Raw genomic sequence first — 20,759 nt, 5'->3', positions numbered from 1 at the left:
ACTTGGAGAAGGCGTGACCTGCCCAAGGTGGGCGCCTCTGGGCAGGATCTAGAATCTAGGATCTAGGAGTTTCCTTTCTCTGGGCTACTTTTCAAATATTGACAGGACAGATTAAGAGTGAGAATGGAGGAGGGAATGATGAGGTGATTGGGAAATATTTTCACATGCAGCACTGGAAAACAGCTGGCCTTGGTGTTTCATTCTGTGAAGCAGAACTAAGAAAATATACATGAGAACGAGGTTCATTTACAGGGAAGCAAATTTCAGCTCAAGGCTAGGAACCTTTCTAAGATTTAGAGCCAAACAAATGGAAGTGCCTCATACAGGCAGTCAGTTAGTTCAGTCGCTTAGTCGTGTTCGACCCTTTGCTACCCCATGGACTGCAGCACACCAGCCTTCCCTGTCCATCACCAACTCCTGGAGCTTGCTCAACCTCATGTCCATTGAGCCAGTGATGCCATCCAACCAACTCATCCTCCGTCGTCCCCTTCTCTTCCTGCCTTCAATCTTTCCCAGCATCAGGGTCTTTTCCAACGCGTCAGTTCTTCACATTAGGTGGCCAAAGTATTGGAGCTTCAGCTTCAGCATCAGTCCTTCCAATGAATATTCAGTCCTTCCAATGAATAATCCTTTAGGATTAACTGGTTGGATCTCTTTGCATTCCAAGGGACTCTCAAGAATCTTCTCCAACACCACAGTTCAAAAGCATCAATTCTTCGGTACTCAGCTTTCTTTATGGTCCAACTCTCATATCCATACATGACTACTGGAAAAACCATAGCCTTGACTAGCGGACCTTTGTTGGCAAAGTAATGTCTCTGCTTTTTAATATGCTATCTAGGTTGGTCATAGCTTTTCTTCTACGGAGAAAGCGTCTTTTAATTTCATGGCTACAGTCACCATCTGCAGTGATTTTGGAGCCCCCCAAAATAAATGGTGTTTATTTATTACTGCCTGTATGGGAGACAGAGCCTCCGGCCCACTATCGCTGCAGCTCCAGGCTCTTTCTTTTCCTCCAGTCTCAGCGGGGGCATCAGGAATGGGCCCCAACAGCCTCGGGCCTCACACCCTGTGCCATCAGATGTTTTAATGATGTTTAGAAAAATAAAAGTTTCTCACTGTTTCCACTGTTTCCCCCATCTATTTGCCATGAAGTGATGGGACCGGATGCCATGATCTTCATTTTTTGAATGTTGAGTTTTAAGCCAGCCTTTTCACACTCCTCTTTCACTTTCATCAAGAGGCTCTTTAGTTGTTCTTCGCTTTCTGCCATAACGGTGGTGTCATCTGCATATCTAAGGTTATTGATATTTCTCCCAGCAATCTTGATTCTAGCTTGTGCTTCATCTAGCCCAGCACTTAGCATGATGTACTCTGCATTTAAGTTAAATAAGCAGGGTGACAATATACAGACTTGATAGTACTCCTTTCCCAATTTGGAACCAGTCTGTTGTTCCATGTGGGGTTCTACTGTTGCTTCTTGACCTGCATACAGATTTCGCAGGAGGTGTTTTCCTTCCCAGGGATTTGGGGTGGGGAAGGCTTGGGTGGGGCAGGGCTGGTGAGAAGCCGACTGGCCGCCCTCAGATTGCTGGGGCCTACGGACAGGACGGTGCAGGATGTGGGGCCAGAGGCGGTTGGAGCCCATTCCTGACGCCCCCGCCGAGACTGGAGGAGAAGAAAGAGCCCGGAGCTGCAGCGATAGAGGGCCAGAGGCTCTGTCTCCCATACAAACAGTAAGTATCCACAAAACCCCCACTCTGGTAGGAGCTTGACTGGATCAGGGTTTCACAAAAGATAGTCATTTGCATCTTCACATTTTTGTGGGCCATATCGTTTGTAAGTATTTTAAATTGATATAAAAATATGAATATGTGTAAAAGTACACTAATCTTCATTGTACACTGGATGAATTTTCACCGTAAGTCTATACCTTTGTTATCTACCATCCAGATCAAAATACCAAACGTGCCCAGCACCCGCCCTACACTTTCCAGCCAATAATGCTTCTCTTTCTAGGTAACCACTGTTCTTGCTTTGATTACAATCAATTTGCACATCTCTGAACTTATATGAAGTTCATATAAAGTGCGTCCATTTTTTACGTAAAGTTTTTCTCTAAGTAGATTCATTTTTACAACTTATCTAAGAAACAATATAAATGAAATAATCGTTTGATGTGATAGGTGTTTCCCCCCAATATACACTAAAACGCACAACTTGCAAAATGAGCTTCTTCGTGTACCAAGAGACCACATTTTGTTTCTCAAAAGCGACCAGATGATTTTTTATGTCCTTGCAACTTGAAGATTTGCGGTGAAAAGCCCAAAGTTTACGGAATACCCTGTCACAATCCGGATGCCATCATAGGCCAGCGACCCATCTAACTAAAACACTTGTTGAATACCTAGCAGCGACTCTCAAGGCACTGCACTCCACTCTCTGGAAAAGACCCCACTTTCTGATTTCAAGGGGAGGGAAAGAGAAGAGTAAATCATCTCAGGGTGTGTTATGGTAAGTGCTGCAGCTCAGGTGAGCACCCTGACACAGAGGAAGGGCGGTTTCCGGAGTCAGGGAGCAGAGAAGAGGGTGGGTGAGCATATCAGTCGGCACCTCTACCAGCCACCCGACTTTGATCACTTCGCTGCAGCGTAGCAGCTGCAGTCAACCTCAGCCTTCCTTAGCAACCTGAGGGGCCGCCCAGGCGCCTTCCTATTAGCCAGGAGGGGTTTGATGGGCAGCTCTGCCGCGCAACCCCGGCGCGCAGCTCCTGGCGCCGCGCTCACTCACGGCGGGCTCGGAGGCGTTACCGCCCCCCGGGTGTCCCGCCCACCTCCCGAGCGGCGCGCGGCGCATGCGCGGGCGGTTTGGGGCTGTGGGCCGGGCTAGCGCCGAGCCGGAGCAGCTGCGGAGAGGCTCCTGGGCTCCGCCGAGGTCGCCGCTCCCGCTCCTCGCTTCGGCCGCCGCAGTTTCCAAGCCGCCGCCGGGGGAGCGGCCGCTTATTGTCTTTCTCCGCGGCCAAGGTGCGGAGCTGCTCCAGCTCGGCCCGCGGGGGAGCCCCGGGCACCGCACGGTGAGAGCGCGACTGAACTCGGCGGAGTTGGGGGAAGTTTTGCGGTTAGAGGAGGGGTCGCGGCGGGGAGCGCGGGCCGCTCCGGGAGGGGGTGCGGGGCTGCCGGGGTGCGGCCGGGGGCGCGCGCGGGCTGGGATGCATGGGCGCGGGGATCACCCCCCGGCTCCCCGCGCCTCAGCCCGGACCCCCATCACGCATTGTCTGCCCCGGGCCGCGCCGGGCCGCGGCGCGCCTCGCCGCTCCCGCAGCCCTACCCCGGGGCCGCCTCCGCTCCCGGCTTGGGGGGGCGCGGCCGATCCCGCCCGGCTGCGATGCCCCCTTCCCGTGAGGCATCCCGGCGGGGCCCGGACCTCCGGGTCGGCTCCTCCGGGAGCGGGGGCCGCAGTCGCCCCCCGCCCTAGGGAGCTGAGGCTGCTCCGCGGGTCCCACCGGTCCGGGAGCCGGCGAACAAGTGCCGCGGACGCGAGGGAGCGGCTCTCGGGGGCTGCGGCGAGCGGTAAACACGCCGGGCCGGACCGGCCTCGCGGGGGCGCCCTGGGCGCCTGCTCCCGGGGGCGCGGCCGGGGCGCCCGCGCGGGTCGGAGACGTGCAGCCCGGGGGGACCCGCCTTGGGATCGTGGCCTGGGCTCCGCTCTCGTCAAGTGCAGCCAAACTTTGAAATCAAAGAATACTTTTTTTTTTTTTTTTGGTAAATACCACTTACTGAACCCCTCTTCCTTCCCCGCTCTTCCCCCCAACCAAAGTCAACCAGTAGGTTAAACTTTTAAAATAAATATGGGGGAAGTCCTCAAGAGTTTTTCTATCAGAAGAAAGGATAGGGTTTTTTTTTTTTTTTTTGGTAATAGTGCTTAGAACAAAATGACTGCGTAGCATTTAGTTTTCTAGATCTTAACTGTGAACTCAGGAGTTCACAAATGTAAGTTGGATTGAGCAATACTTGGTGTTCAGTCTGAGCTTTTTAACACTCCTCAGTGAAGTTATTTTGAGAGTTTGTTACCGCAGGCATACAGAACTAAAGTAAAAAACAGTGCCTTTTTTTCTCATTCAGCAACCCCCTCCCCCGTTTTATTTTCATAAGTAACTTTTTCTATATATTTTTTTTAAATCGTTGGATCCCCCATATCAGGTAACGCTGGAAAACTCACTTGGAAGAATCATTTTCAGCAAGTTTGTAAAGGAGCTGTGATAAATCATTGTTACAGTCCCGTAGCCTTCCGTGGTCTCTTGGGGATTTGCAGACGGCAAGCCCTGTTGTCAAGCTTTGGGTGCTTCGTTCTGCTGAATTCAGTTCATTTGGCTTATGAAGTCAGAATGATTCTGTTTAAACCCCCACGGTGGATCCAGCGTAAATGTCTGTCAAATTGCGTGGTGGAAGAAAATGACCAGAATGTGTTTCTATCAGTTGTTTTGTATTCCTTTGCCGTCTGTTAAATTAACAAGTAAACTTCGAACCAAACACCGTGCGGGTCAGTTTGCCTTTCGATTGGTTTCTCCTGCTGAGTGACCGATGTGAGAGGTGTGCCCTGGGTTTTTCTGGTTTCCTTGGCCTCATTTTGCAACTGTGTTCACCTGACAAAGCTAAAGAAAAATGTCCTGATGGCATAAGCTTGGATTTTTGAAGGTTGGTTTTAGGAGTCATAATCCTTGCCCTTTGGGTTTTCCGTCCCAAAGTTGTGCAGATTTAGATGGCTTGTGTGTAGGGGGTGGGGTGGGGGCTGGGAGGAGGGGTTGACAGAGGTTGGAAGGAGTTGTCAGGGAGGGACAAAATGTAAACAAACACTGCTTAGAGCCTTAAGTGACCAGCAGATCAGTTTCTCTGCCTCTCTGATAGTATGTTATACATATCTTTGTTTTAGGGTTTCTTGCACTTCATTTTTTTTTTTTGCCTAAGGACTAGTAACTGCATATGTAGTATAAATGGACTCCTCTTCCAGCCTGTTAACTCCGGAGGGCTGTGATGAGTCTCAGCTGTGTGCCTCTTTGCCCAGAAGGAGTCTTAGCACAGGTGCTCAGGAGGTTTTTGTATTGGGTGAAGTGGCTTGGTTGGTACTTCACCCGAACATGGGACCCAGAGAACCACTGAACCTGGGGACTCGTTCACGGTGACAGCTTACTTGCAGGCCTGTAATGCGATTTACTGTACTTCATACAAAGATGTCTGACCTTTCCTGTTAACCTGTTAATTACTTCTTGAAAAGAATCGAGGTTTACATCGTGTGCTGTGGATTTTGTAAAGTGGTTTCTGATTGGGAAAATTTCTCCCTTTTTTGTTGAAATGGCTAAGACTGGCCGACACAACCATTCATTCACTCCCCTGCCTGTTTATACCTCTGTTGTGACTTAGGGAGGTAGCACAGTGTAGAAGAATGCACATTCTTTGGAATTAGGTAAATTTGAATTCAAATCCCCACCCTTCCGTTGACTAGGTGGGTAGCCTTGAGCAGGCAGGTCCCTTATCCCCTCTGAGCTTCGGCTTCCTAATATACTTTAGAGCCTTCTTAGAAATAAATGAAGCTGTGTGGTGATCGGCATAGTATGCCTGTTATCTGGTAGCTGTAATGACAGTGATTTGGGTACTTTTTTGAGTGATTTAAAGCATGTTTAAAAGTCTGATGCATCTGAGCATACTGGTTTCTCTGTTTTTCATAAAGAGGGAACGCTTCTCAGGGCACTCAAAACCGGTGCTGTGGGACAGGCCAGAGGGATGGGGTGGGGAGGGAGGTTGAGGCGGGGGGTTCAGCATGGGGGACACATGTCCACCCATGGCTGATTCATCTTGATGTGTGGCAAAAACCACCACAATATTGTAAAGTAATTAGCTTTCAATTAAGATAAATTAATTAAAAAAATACATAGTGGCTGTTGTGAAATAATATTTGGTATTCCTACTGATAGTAATACATATAATTATTTGTTATGTTTTGATTTGTTAACTCTATAAAAGTACTGCCCCTAGTATAACAATTAAAAAAAAAAGAGGGAATGCTTCTGGGAGTTGAGTCTTAAATGCAATTTTTTAAAAGGTGAAGTTGAACTGAACGTTAATAGAATTAGCAGTTTTATCTTCTCAATCAGTTGTTAATCTTTGAGTGGGCCTGGCAGTGTGACTCAGTAGGACAGAACTCTGCATTTATAGTGTTTAGAAAATGGTCAGAAATGGGTTGTTTTCAAGACTTGGAGTAGGGTATCTGAGTTATTTAGTTCCAGCTCTTCTTCCTTATTTTACCTTAATTTTGAACAATAGTTGATATGGATTATGACTGCATTTCTCAAACTTGCTTAAGATGGAACTGGCCTGTGGGTTAACAGAGGTGGTATTACTTCCTCTTCAAAAACACTTTTGAAGGTGCCACCATTTGTGGGAGGAAGCAGTGATTTAAATCAGTTATACCAGCGTATTTAGAAAATTCTCAATACCAAGTGGAATAGATACATTCTAGAAATATTAACCTGTCATGGCATTTCTGTATATTGAATCTCATCTTTCCATTTTTTAATAAAATAAAGGCAAAAATTTAATCATGAAGGATTACAGTAAACCTTTAAAAATTATATTTGACCAGACTCACAGATTGAGGGTGAAAAACCAAAGCTGACAAAGCTAGAGGAACCCACTTGGACTTTTGATAATTCCCTTTTAAAGTTAACATTGTCGTGCGCTTGAATACACAGGGTTATTACTGGTGGGGACAAGCATCCATTTGGAAGCTGTGCTCCCGAGTCACTGTCAGGCTGTCTTACTTGCCGTCCGTGGGGAGAGAGGAGGAAGCTGTTGGTGGAAAGAAGTTAGCTTCCTTCACGTGTCTTCGCATTTGTGGTCCTGTAGTCCACAGGGGTTGATGGGGACAGATTGAGTAGAAGATGGGTAATCCATCTTGGTCCGTCCTTGCTCAAAGAAGGCACCAGGAGGCCTGATACCGAGATACGCTGGTTGTTACGAGTGTTTGTGTAGGACAGTGGTGTATTTTCCTTTCCTTCTTCAGAGCTGTGTTCAGAGCCCTGGAAAGATGGATGTCAGTGTGCCTGATGTGGCTGTTGGCGTGGGGAGAAGGGATTTACCATTTATGTCCCTCAGTAAGCTCTCCTATTAGTAATCAGTCCTTTTGAAGTTTCACTTATGATCCTATTGTAAGCCCGTGTTTGGCCACAGAAATCGTCTTTACCACTTCAAAAGGCTAGTTATTCCTGAATGGTTAGGAATTAAGTATGTTGCACTGTAATGAGTTAGTCTTCTAGACAGCTGAAGATGTCAAGCAAGAGAAAAGTACCTTGGAGTTAGGCAATGTAGTGTTCCATCGACCCAAGGCAATTGCTGGTGATGTCTGCTGAAAGCGTGTGATCCAGGACCGCGTGGCTGACTTCCTGAGCTTCACCAGTTATTGGCAGTGTGTCCTTGAGGAGGCCACTTCATGTGTCTCAGACTTAGCATCCTTATAAAATAAGGACAAATTTGATATTGTCATCCAATCTCCTGCCCTCTACTGTCAGTGAGAAACTCCGGACGTAAAACACTGCGCAAGTGCTTTGTCTTGTAGTTTTGTTGGTTGGCTACTGGTTTGGATCAAATTCAAATCCTAGTATAAAATGGGAAAACATCTAATGAAGTTTATTGATTGTTTTTCTTTATAAATATTATACCATTTCTTTTGCCATTCTTACTTAGGAAAATGGATACTTCTCACTTTTGCCTCTTTGCGGATTTCCTTTTACAACCTATTTGTTATGGGATATTTTTCTAAATTCAGTGCTTGCTGGGAGACCCACATTACTCTGAAATCACAGGAACTGACATTGGATCCCAGTACTAGAAGTCAGGTGAAACCACAATAAACAGTGAACAAAGAATGTCAGAATGTTTCAGAAGAGTACAAAAGAAGCTAGTCACTGTCTGATCTTTACTGACTCATTTTCTTAAAAAAAGGTTTACTCAAATCAGGGAATGTGCCTCTTATGTGTCAGATGTTATACTGTGTGTCTTACATTTTATATGTGACTGAGCTGTGTGGCATGTGGGATATTAGTTCCCGGACTGGGGATTGAACCCTGCATTGGGAGCATGAAGTCTTAACCACTGGACCACCAGGGAAGTCCTACATTTATTTCACTTTTGAAACAAATCAGTGAGGCAGGACTTACTGATTCATTTTAGGAGGGCTTCCCTGGTGGCTCAGATGGTAAAGAATCTGCCTCAATGCAGGAGACCCAGCTTCCTTGGCTCAGGCAGATCCCCTGGAGAAGGAAATGGCAATGCACTCCAGTGTTCTTGCCTGGAGACTCCCATGGACAGAGGAGCCTGGCAGGCTACAGTCCATGGGGTTGTAAAGAGTGGGACATGACTGAGTGAGTAACACTTTTAGGAGGGGGAAACACCCACGAAAATGATTTGACAGTGGTCACATAGTTTTAAATTTTGGTGCTAAAATTTGAATAATCTGAACTCACTTTATTCTGACTGCAAAGGGCATGCTTTTCACATCATTAATGTCACCTGAAAAGAGTACAATTTGTAAACAAATCAGGTTTATTGAGTTGCTGTTTATGTGATAAAGTGCACCCATTTTAAGTGTACAGAGTTTGACCAGTTTTGACGAATATATTCATGCATGTAACTTAACAGCACAGTAAAGGTATAGAATGTTTCCATCACTCCAGAAAGTTCCTTTGTGTTCTCCAGAGAGTTCTGCCTCCACCCTTCACTCTGCTGCCTAGCTCACCATAGGCAGCCACCACTCTGCTCTCTGTCACCAGTTTTGTTTACAGACTATGGCCCGCAGACCAGATCTGCCCTACTGTTTTTTTTTTTTTTTTTAATTACTCTTTATTGGGACACAGCAGTGTTGCTTTGTTTCCATATTGTGTGTGGTTGCTTTGGTGCTACAGTGACAGCAGTTACAAGACACCCTGTGATCCACAAAGCTGAACATATTTACTATCTTACAGAAAAAGTGTGCTAAGCCTTGTTCTGTATAACTAATTATAATGATGACATTTGAACAGTTCTGTAGTATTCAGTGCATATTCAACTTTTCCTGTTTGTCCTCCAAATAGCTTTTTGTAGTTAATTAAAAAAAATCAGGATATTATTCCGTTCCATGTGTGTGTGTATACGTGGGCACACACACATTTGGACATAGTTCTGTGAATAGTGTCGCTATGAGCATTGCGGGGGCATGTATCTTTTTGGATTAGAGTTCTAAACTTTTCAAGTTACTTGTCTTCTTATTACTGCCCCACCTGAAAGTAAAAAGACTTTGCTCTGTATTTTTCTCCTAGAATTTTTATAGTTCAAAATTTTACAGTTTAGGTTTATGAATCACTTGAGTTAATTTTTCCAATGGGGCAAAGTGTGGATTGAGATTAATTTTTTTTTTTGCATGTGGGTGTGTGTAGTTCCAGCAATGTTTTTTGAAAAGACATCTTTCTCCATAGAATTGCCTTTGTACCTTTGCTGAAAGCCGCTTGGATCATGTATGTGTGGGTCTGTTCCTGGATTCTGCATTCTGTCATATTGGTCTGTCTTTCATTTTTCTTTTACCACACTGTTGATTACTGTATCTATATAGTAAGTCTTGAAATCAGGTAGTATGAGTTCTCTAATTGAGTTATTTTTCAGAATTATCTTTGAGTATTCTAGTTGCTTTGCCTTTCCAAGTACGTTTTACTTACTTATTTTTATTTTTTGGCTGCACTTCAAAGCTTGTGGGACCCTACTTCCCTGACCAGGGATTGAATCTGGTCCCTTGACAGTGAAATCATGGAGTCCTAACCATTGGATCTCCAGGGAATTCCCCCCAAGTATATTTTAGAATCATCTTGTTTAGAAGAATTCCGCCAGGATTTCTGATTGGCCCTGTATTGAATCTGTAAATCACTTAGGGTAGAATTGACAGCTTAGCCATATTGAGCCATAAACATGATTTGATGTTCTATTTATTTTGACTTTTTTTTTTTTAGTTGTTTTGTTAGTGTTTTGTAGATTTTAGTCATTGGATCTTGCATGTTTTTAAAATAAGATTAATATGTATTTCATATTTTCTGGTGCTGTTGTGAATGATGCTTTTAAAATTTCAGTTTCCTGTTGTTCATTGCTAGTCTGTAGAAATAGGATTGAATTATTTAATGCTGACCTTTTGTCTTACAGACTTTCCTGGTGGCTCAGACGGTAAAGCGTCTGTCTACAATGCGGAAGACCCGGGTTCAATCCCTGGGTTGGGAAGATCCTCTGGAGAAGGAAATGGCAACCCACTCCAGTACTGTTGCCTGGAAAATCCCATGGAGAGAGGAGCCTGGCAGGCTGCAGTCCATGGGGTCGCAAAGAGTTGGTCGCGGTCTCGATTGAGTGACTTCACTTTCCTTTCCTTTGTCTTACAAACTTGCTAAACTTACGTGGGCTCTTGTTTGTAGACAGTAATGTCCTTGGCACACAGAAGAAGTTTGGTTTCTTCTTTGCAGTCTATATGCCTTTTATTTCTTTTTCTTTATTGAACTGGCTAGGACCTAAATGGACCTTTTCCTGATGTTAGGGGGGGAAAGCATTCGTCTTTTACCATTAACATGATGTTCTTTATAGTTTTTGTTTTTGTAGTTGTAAAGGTGTTCTTTATCAAGTTGATAAAGTTCTGTTTCTAGTTCGCTGAGTTTTTATCATGAATGGGTACTGAATATTGTCACAGGCGTCTTCTGCATCTGTTGAGGTGATCATATATTTTTTCTTCTTTAATCAGTAGATATGGTGAATTACACTGCTTTTTCGGTGTTGAACTAGCCTTGTATTCTTTTGATAATCCTCAGTCATGATGTATTTTTATATATTGTTGGATTCAATTTGCTACTGAATCTTTTTTATTTTATTTGTCTATTAATGTTCCTTTAAAAAGTTCTTGGTTGTATGTGTAATACTCATAGTTGTTTAAGTCCTAGCTCATTAATTCCATTATTTGTTTCTATAGGCCCCCCCTTTTTTTTTTCTTTTTTGGGTCACATCTTGGTAATTTCTTGTTAGATCCTAGAAATGGTGAATTTTAATTTGTTGATTGCTGTTAATTGGTCCAAGTTAGATCAACCCTAGCTGTATCCTTCTACTCTAAGACTTGTTTCACCCCATTATTAAGGCATGAAGCCGCCATAGTTTTCATTGAAGAACGGTATGTTCTCTGTTCTTGCTGGTCTGAGTCTCTGCCAGCCCTGTGTGAGCTCTGGGATTATGTAGCATATGGTCCTTGGGTCATTCTTTGCCTGCCCTTGTAGATTTACAGTATGCACACACAGCTTATTATTCGTTATTAGATTCAAGCAGGCTTCTGTGCTGATTTCTGGAGATCCTTCTTCATGCAACTCCCTTCTTTCTAGAACTCTGGTTTTTAGGTTCCTAAGCCTTCTCATGCTCTTGGACTTCCTACTTCACAAGCCTGCCTTGCTCTGCTTGAGCTCCTCAAAGCACATGGTCCAGGATGTGCCTCCAGGCTGAGAAACCTGGTGCATGTGTGGAGTTTACCTCTTCCCAGTCCTGTGCTGCTGGTGGTCCAGTGACTAAAAGGTGTTGCCATTTTGCCGACCACTTTTTTGGTTGTTGGTGGGGGGTGGGAGCAGGAAGGAGTCTGGATCCAGGTACTCCATCATGGTTGCAAATTGAAATCCTTTGAAAGAGTATAATTTATTGATGATGCTTAAAATCTCCTTACAGGAGTCAAGTCTTTGTGGGTGTAAATATCAAAGAAATGTTTGTTAAATGTCTATGTAGCTAGCCTTTACTCTGTAGGGAATACAGAAGTCATGTCCAACTGTTAGCGACCCTGTTTACTGTAGCCCTCCAGGCTCCTCTGTCCATGGGATTTCCCAGGCAAGAATATTGGAGTGGGTTGCCATTCCCTTCTCCAGGGGATCTTCCTGACCCAGGGATTGAACCTGGGTCTCTTGCTTGGCAGGCAGATTCTTTACTACCTCTGTAGTATATATGTGAGATTAATCAAAGATGTGAAATGCGCTAGTGATGAGCAGAAAAGTGGTCTGATACTTTCATCTAACGATTCTTTCTTTTACATCTTTGTTTCTTAACCGGTATTTATAATTTCCTTGTATGGCACAGGATGAAGTGAGTCAGTGGGTGGAGTATTGGCTCTTTCAGATGTGTCTGGGGACTTATTTGCTCTGTGGCTTTAGGTAAATTGTCTCTGAAAATCAGCATTCTCTTTTGTAAAATAGGCATGTGATATACGTTGTAAGGTTGTTTGTTAATTTATTCAGCACATATTTGGGTGCCTTCTGTCGTCAAGCACTTTTCTAGGTGATGGAATTTCAGAGACAAAAGGCAGTTGCTGCCATCAAGGGGCTGACATCTTAGTGAGAGAAGCAGAACATAAACAGGTAGAAGGCCGCTCGTGACAGTTGTAAGAAGAAGATGAAGAGTTCAGAACACTGGGAGAGGGTGTCAGCTTCCTGAGATGAGGCTCCTGAGAGAGACCTGAGGGAAGTGACGAGAGCAGACCTGAAGGGCTCTGGATGTCCACGTGGAAGGAGCATTGGGGCAAAGACCCTGAAGTGAGAAAGCAAACGGGGGCAGAGGAGGGGACGGGAGAGAAGAGCAGTGTATATCAGCTAGCTGTTGCTGTTGGTTAGTCTCTGAGTTGTGTCCCATTCTTCCCCATGGACTCTCCAGACTCCTCTGGCCTTGGAATTCTCCAGGCAAGAAGACTGGAGTGGGTTGCCATTTTCTTCTCCAGGGGATCTTTCTGACCCAGGGATTCAGCTTTGTCTGTTTCCCTGGGAGGCTGGGTTAAGCAATATCAGTTCAGATCAGTCGCTCAGTTGAGTCCAACTCTTTGTGACCCCATGAATAGCAGCACGCCAGGCCTCCCTGTCCATCACCAACTCCCGGGGTTCACCCAAACTCATGTCCATCGAGTCAGTCATGCCATCCAGCCATCACATCCTCTGTCGTCCCCTTCTCCTCCTGCCCCCAATCCCTCCCGGCATCAAAGTCTTTTCCAATGAGTCAACTCTTCGCATGAAGTGGCCAAAGTATTGGAATTTCAGCTTTAGCATCAGTCCTTCCAAAGAACACCCAGGACTGATCTCCTTTAGAATGGACTGGTTGGATCTTCTTGCAGTCCAAGGGACTCTCAAGAGTCTCCTCCAACACCACAGTTCAAAAGCATCAATTCTTCGGCACTCAGCTTTCTTCAAAGTCCAACTCTCACATCCATACACGACCACAGAAAAAACCATAGCCTTGACTAGACGGACCTTTGTTGGCAAAGTAATATCTCTGCTTTTGAGTATGCTCTCTAGGTTGGTCATAACTTTTCTTCCAAGGAGTAAGGGTCTTTTAATTTCATGACTGCAGTCACCATCTGCAGTGAGTTTGGAGCACCGCCCCAAAATAATAAAGTCTGCCACTGTTTCCACTGTTTCCCCATCTATTTCCCATGAAGTGATGGGACCAGATGCCATGATCTTCGTTTTCTGAATGTTGAGCTTTAAGCCAACTTTTTCACTCTCCTCTTTTACTTTCATCAAGAGGCTTCTTAGTTCCTCTTCACTTTCTGCCATAAGGGTGGTATCATCATCATCTGAATATCTGAGGTTATTGATATTTCTCCTGGCAATCTTGATTCCAGCTTGTGCTTCTTCCAGCCCAGCATTTCTCATGATGTACTCTGCATAGAAGTTAAATAAGCAGGGTGACAATATACAGCCTTGACATACTCCTTTTCCTATTTGGAACCAGTCTGTTGTTCCATGTCCAGTTCTAACTGTTGCTTCCTGACCTGCATACAGATTTCTCAAGAGGCAGGTCAGGTGGTCTGGTATTCCCATCTCTTTCAGAATTTTCCACAGTTTATTGTGATCCACACAATCAAAGGCTTTGGCATAGTCAATAAAACAGAAATAGATGTTTTTCTGGAACTCTCTTGCTTTTTCGATGATGCATCGGATGTTGGCAATTTGATCTCTGGTTCCTCTGCCTTTTCTAAAACCAGCTTGAACATCTGGAAGTTCACGTTCATGTACTGCTGAAGCCTGGCTTGGAGAATTTTGAGCATGACTTTACTAGCATGTGAGATGAGTGCAATTGTGTGGTAGTTTGAGCATTCTTTAGCATTGCCTTTCTTTGGGATTGGTATGAAAACTGACCTTTTCCAGTCTTTTGGCCACTGCTGAGTTTTCCAAATTTGCTGGCATATTGAGTGCAGCACTTTCACAGCATCATCTTTCAGGATTTGAAATAGCTCAACTGGAATTCCATCACCTCCACTAGCTTTGTTCGTAGTGATGCTTTCTAAGGCCCACTTGACTTCACATTCCAGGATGTCTGGCTCTAGATGAGTGATCACACCATCGTGATTATCTTGGTCATGAAGATCATTTTTGTACAGTTCTTCCGTGTATTCTTGCCACCTCTTCTTAATATCTTCTGCTTCAGTTAGCTCCATACCATTTCTGTCCTTTATCGAGCCCATCTTTGCATGAAATGTTCCCTTGGTATCTCTAATTTTCTTGAGATCTTTAGTCTTTCCCATTCTGTTGTTTTCCTCTATTTCTTTGCATTGATCGCTGAAGAAGGCTTTCTTATCTCTCCTTGCTATTCTTTGGAACTCTGCATTCAGATGCTTATATCTTTCCTTTTCTCCTTTGCTTTTTGCTTCTCTTCTTTCCACAGCTATTTGTAAGGCCTCCTCAGACAGCCATTTTGCTTTTTTGCATTTCTCTTCCATGGGGATGGTCTTGATCCCTGTCTCCTGTACAGTGTCACGAGCCTCCTTCCATAGTTCATCAGGCACTCTATCTGTCAGATCTAGGCTCTTAAATCTATTTCTCACTTCCACTGTATAATCATAAGGGATTTGATTTAGGTCATAGTTGAATGGTCTAGTGGTTTTCCCTACTTTCTTCAATTTAAATCTGAATTTGGCAGTAAGAAGTTCACGATCTGAGCCACAGTTAGCTCCCGGTCTTGTTTTTGCTGACTGTACAGAGCTTTTCCATCTTTGGCTGCAAAGAATGTAATCAATCTGATTTCTGTGTTGGCCACCTGGTGATGTCCATGTGTAGAGTCTTCTTTTGTGTTGTTGGAAAAGGGTGTTTGCTATGACCAGTGCATTCTTTTGGCAAAACTCTATTAGCCTTTGTCCTGCTTCATTCCGTATTCCAAGGCCAAATTTGCCTGTTAGCCCAGGTGTTTCTTTACTTGCTACTTTTGCATTCCAGTCTCCTATAATGAAAAAGACATCTTTTTTGGGGTGTTAGTTTTAAAAGGTCTTGTAGGTCTTCATAGAACCGTTCAACTTCAGCTTCTTCAGTGTTACTGGTTGGGGCGTAGACTTGGATTACTGTGATATTGAGTGGGTTGCCTTGGAAACGAACAGAGAGCATTCTGTCGTTTTTGAGATTGCATCCAAGTACTGCATTTCGGACTCTTTTGTTGACCATGATGGCTACTCCATTTCTTCTAAGGGATTCCTGCCCACAGTAGTAGATATAATGGTCATCTGAGTTAAATTCACCCGTTCCAGTCCGTCTTAGTTCGCTGATTCCTAGAATGTCGACGTTCACTCTTGCCATCTCCTGTTTGACTACTTCCAATTTGCCTTGATTCATGGACCTAACATTTCAGGTTCCTATGCAATATTGCTCTTTACAGCATCGGATCTTGCTTCTATCGCCAGTCATATCCACAACTGGGTGGTGTTTTTGCTTTGGCTCCATCCCTTCATTCTTTCTGGAGTTATTTTTCCACTGATCTCCAGTAGCATATTGGGCATCTACTGACCTGGGGAGTTCCTCTTCCAGTATCCTTTTATTTTGCCTTTTCATACAGTTAATGGGGTTCTCAAGGCAAGAATACTGAAGTGGTTTGCCATTCCCTTCTCCAGTGGACCACATTCTGTCAGACCTCTCCACCATGACCCGCCCATCTTGGGTGGCCCTATACTCAAGGGCCACTTGGGTGGCATGGCTTAGTTTCATTGAGTTAGACAAGGCTGTGGTCCATGTGATTAGATTGGCTAGTTTTCTGTGATTATGGTTTGTGTGTCTGCCCTCTGATGCCTCTTGCAACATCTACCGTCTTACTTGGGTTTCTCCTGCCTTGGACGAGGGGTATCTCCTCACGGCTGCCCCTACTGACCTTGGACATGGAGTTGTTCCTCTTGGCGTGGTGACCTAAAACACCTTGTATATTTGTGCCCAGGGGAGTTAAGACTCCAAATCTGTTGAAAACTTTTCTCCTCTGAGCGTGATAAAAGTGTTACCAGTGAAATCTGTTGTTCATTTTCAGTCTCAAAGGATATCAGTTCAGTTCAGTCACTCAGTTGTGTCTGCCTCTTTTTGGCCCCATGGACTGCAGCATGCCCGGCCACCCTGTCCATCACCAGCTCCTGGAGCTTGCTCAAACTCATATCCATCGAGTTGGTGATGCCATCCAACCATCTCATCCTCTGTCATCTCCTCTCCTCCTGCCCTCATCAGGGTCTTTTCCAGTGAGTCAGTTCTTCATATCAGGTGGCCAAAGTATTGGAGTTTCAGTTTCAGCATCAGTCCTTCCAGTGACTATTCAGGACTGATTTCCTTTAGGATGGACTGGTTGTATCTCCTTGCAGTCCAAGGGACTCTCAAGAGTCTTCTCCAACACCACAGTTCCAAATGATCAGTTCTCGGTGCTCAACTTTCTTTATAGTCCAACTTTCACATCCATTCATGACCACTGTAAAAACCATAGCCTTGACTAGATGGACCTTTGTTGGCAAAATAATGTCTCTGCTTTTTAATATGCTGTCTAGGTTGGTCATAGCTTTTCTTCCAAGGAGTAAACATCTTTTAATTTCATGGCTGCAGTCACCATCTGCAGTGATTTTGGAGCCCCCCCAAATAAAGTCTGTCACTGTTTCCATTGTTTCTCCATCTATTTGCCATGAAGTGATGGGACCAGATGCCATGATCTTACTGTTTTGAATGCTGAGTTTTAAGCCAGCTTTTTCACTCTCTTTCACTTTCATGAAGAGGCTCTTCAGTTGTTCTTCGCTTTCTGCCATAAGGGTGATGGTGTCTGCATATTTGGGGTTATTGATATTTCTGCTGGCAGTCTTGATTCTAGCTTGTGCTTCATCCAGCCTGACACTTTGCTGATGTACTCTGCATATAAGTTAAATAAGCAGGGTGACAATATACAGCCTTGACGTACTCCTTTTCCTATTTGGAACCAGTCTGTTGTTCCATGTCCAGTTCTAACTGTTGCTTCTTGACCTGCATACAGATTTCTCAGGAGGCAAGTAAGGTGTCTGGTATTCCCACCTCTTGAAGAATTTTTCACAGTTGTGATCCACATAGTTAAAGGCTTTGGCATTGTCAGTAAAACAGAAGTAGATGTTTCTCTGGAACTCTCTTGCTTTTTCCATGATCCAGTGGATGTGGGCAATTTGATCTCGGGTTCCTCTGGCTTTTTTAAATCTAGCTTGAACATCTGGAAGTTCACGGGTTCACATACTGTGGAAGCCTGGCTTGGAGAATTTTGAGCATTACTTTGCTAGTGTGTGAGATGAATGCAGTTGTGTGGTAGTTTGAATGTTCTTTGTCATTGCCTTTCTTTGGGATTGGAATGAAAACTGACCTTTTCCAGTCCTGTGGCCACTGCTGAGTTTTCCAAATTTGCTGGCATATTGAGTGCAGCACTTTCACAGCATCATCTTTCAGGATTTGAAATAGCTCAACTGGAATTCCATCACCTCCACTAGCTTTGTTCATAGTGATACTTCCTAAGGCCCACTTGACTTGCATTCCAGGGTGTCTGGCTTCTAGGTGAGTGATCACAGCATTGTTGTTATCTGGGTCATGAAGATCTTTCTTGTACCGTTCTTCTGTGTATCCTTGCCATCTTTCCTTAGCATCTTCTGCCTCTGTTAGGTAGGTCTGTACCATTTCTGTCCTTTATTGTGCCCATCTATCAGTGATCTTTAAATGTGATGCAGGGGCATATCGGGGCTTCCCTGATGGCTCAGATGGTAAAGAACCTGCCTGCAATGAGGGAGACCAGGGTTCTATCCCTGGGTTGGGAAGATCCCCGGGAGGAGGGCATGGCAGCCCACTCCAGTACTCTTGCCTGAAGAATCCCCATGGTTAGAGGAGCCTGTTGGACTACAGTCCATGGATTTGCAAAGAGTCAGACATTTCTGAGCGACTAAGCACACACACACACAGGGGTGTATTGCGTGTAATTTTTACACACAAGATAGTTTGGAAGGAATTTATCACAGAGTGTTAACTGTAGCTTTGTTTGCGGAGTGAGATGATGGTATACTTTTTTAACCTCCTAAATGCTTGCTATATCTGTGTCTGTCTTTGTATATGTTTTAATTTTTCATTTTCAAACAGAGGCAATACTTAGGAGTATCTGCTCGGTTGGTGAGTCTCTGGGCTGATGCAGTTTCATTTGTTTGTGGTTGTTCACACTACATCTTCCACAGATGGGTCTGACTGTGGCCTGTTGTCTTGAAACTCTGAGCCGTTGATCTCTAGCGGGGAAGTCAGGGGAGAGTATGGGTGGTTTTGATAGACGAGTTCACAGCAGCTCCTGTGAAAATTGCTAGCACATGTTCTCCCCACCAAGCTGGTGGTGGCACCAGTTGTTCAAAGGGGACGTTGTGTTGCGTTTGTATTGTGGTGGGCATATCACTTCAGGTAAATTGACTCAAGCGTGAATATTTTTTTTCCCTTAGATCTGAATTATAACTTTCCGTGCTAGCTCAGATCGATAGAAGCGTTCCTTTTCTCAGGTGTTAACAGTGTCAAAGGTGACAGGGAGTTTTTGCAGATTTGACATTTTCTGTAGTTGATGAATCGCCTCTGAAAACACAGCAGTATAGTTTGAAATATGTCTGTAAATCAATCCGTGTACCTGGTGTTGCCTGTTGAGTTCTGCCCTGTTTAAGGCAGGAGAAGAGAGACCCATTGTGGCATTGCGCGGGACTCATTTCTTTTACCTTTATGATCTGTCTGGAGGACAGTGGTTTTTTTTTAAACCTTACATTCTTTGTGCACAGAGAGGCTGGGCTCAGAATACAAAGGAACTCTGCTTGTGGCTTTGCAGTTGGGGAGTTATTTAGGAGGAAGACGGGACAGCTCGAGTTTGAGAAGCAGAGTTCTAATTGTTCACTTGGTCACATGCAGCCCTGGGGCCTGGCCGAGGTGCTTTCTGCCTTTGAGGATTAAGAATGTATATGGGTCAGTGGACAGGAATGACCAAAAGTTTTTGCCTGGGTCCTCCTGCTAAACAAGTGCTGTATGTGTGCTTAGAACATAAGCTAGTGTGTATTTAAAGGACTTTTTCATTCTAGAGAGGTCTGTCTTCTAAAAAGTGAAATCGCTAAAGGGAAGAAGAAACTGGTACTGGATGCCTGCATATATATTATTGTGTGTTGATTTACATTCTCTCAATTCTTGACGGTAATCTTGTAAGATAGGTTTTATCCTCCCTGCCTTTTTGATGAGGAAAAGTATGGTTCAGAGCTTTGACTTTGCCCCTCTCAGGTTAATGGACTATAATTTTCATCCAGGGCTTTGTGACTATAAACATACTCTAGTTTTTATTATATATGGCATAAATCACATTTTTTATTCATTCTGATATAATTATACCCAACACAGCTGGCTTAAAATTCCAGCTTGTTCTTGCTGTAAATAGAAATCACTGTGGTCTGCCTTTCAAGTTTTCCTAGAATTCCTAAAAGCATGCTGGGCTTCCATGTTTGTACCTTGAAAGTAGCAGAAACTTGCCTGAAGAATTGTATTTTACTTCAGATGCAGGGGCTTTGTGGATCAGCATTAATAATTAACATTTACATACTCTTTCACGACTTCAAAGTGTTTTACAAACAGTTAATTAGTTCATGTTTAACCTATATTGGAAGTTGAAAGACCAGTTTTTTAGGTTCATTTTAGCAGTCCTGAAATGTTAGGAACATAAGCCTTCAGTAAGAAAAACGTAGGTATGAACTGTGAAACATTAAACATCTCTTCCAAGTCCCTTAGTTTTGCGCCCAGCTTAGCTCACACCAGGAGTGCTTTTGGGGGGTGGTATGCACATCTTTTGCTTAATGCCAGGGGATGGAATTATGTGGACTGTAAGGTGCAAGGTGCAAAGATGTGGGTGATTCCATGAACTGTGGTACAGTTTTCTTTCCTGCAGCCCCTTCGATGTGAATGGTCCTTGATTCCTGTGGGGTTTTGAAGTGATTGCGAAGTGACTGGCACAGAGACTCTGGCAAGTGAACAGAGTTGCTATCCATGCTAATTTCTGGGGAAAATTCTTTTCCTTTTCACTCCTGGCTTAGGAGATAATAACTCTGTAACTAAATACCTTGCTAGTTTCCTCACTTGTCACCTGATTCCTTCTCCTCCCCCAATAAAATGGCATTTAACCTGGCAAAGTTGTGTAGCTGCAGAAAGATTGGGAAGGAAGATAGTCAGTTCAGCTGTGTTTCTGTCACCTAACTAGCTGTGTGACCTTGAGCTGGTTACTGCTCTTCTTCTGCCCTTGAATTCTTTTTTTCTGTGAATAATGTGTTGAAGTCACCTTTCATTGAGTCCTCGCAGGGTGACTGGCAGGATGCTACAAAACTTACGCTCTTGGACACAAATGGAACAGGTGGTATTTTCACATCAGTGAAGATTCTTCAAAGTTGCAGTGACTTTG

General features: G+C 44.2%; 1 protein-coding gene across 6 annotated transcripts in view; it reads left to right on the top strand.

The window, feature by feature from the left end:
* Positions 1-2,833: 2,833 nt before the first annotated feature.
* The window catches only part of AKAP13 (A-kinase anchoring protein 13), a 319,519-nt gene continuing 301,593 nt past the window's right edge, over positions 2,834-20,759 (top strand). For all 6 annotated transcript variants that reach the window (XM_040256976.1, XM_040256975.1, XM_040256972.1 and 3 more), the window contains exon 1: positions 2,834-3,073. The gene's annotated coding sequence lies outside the window, so the exon portion shown is untranslated. The remainder of the gene's footprint in view (positions 3,074-20,759) is intronic.

Source organism: Oryx dammah, unplaced genomic scaffold, assembly GCF_014754425.2.
Source record: "Oryx dammah isolate SB20612 unplaced genomic scaffold, SCBI_Odam_1.1 HiC_scaffold_16, whole genome shotgun sequence".
Taxonomy (NCBI): Eukaryota; Metazoa; Chordata; class Mammalia; order Artiodactyla; family Bovidae; genus Oryx; species Oryx dammah.
Note: the sequence above shows the minus strand (reverse complement) of the source record. Positions and strands in the feature narration are given on the sequence as shown.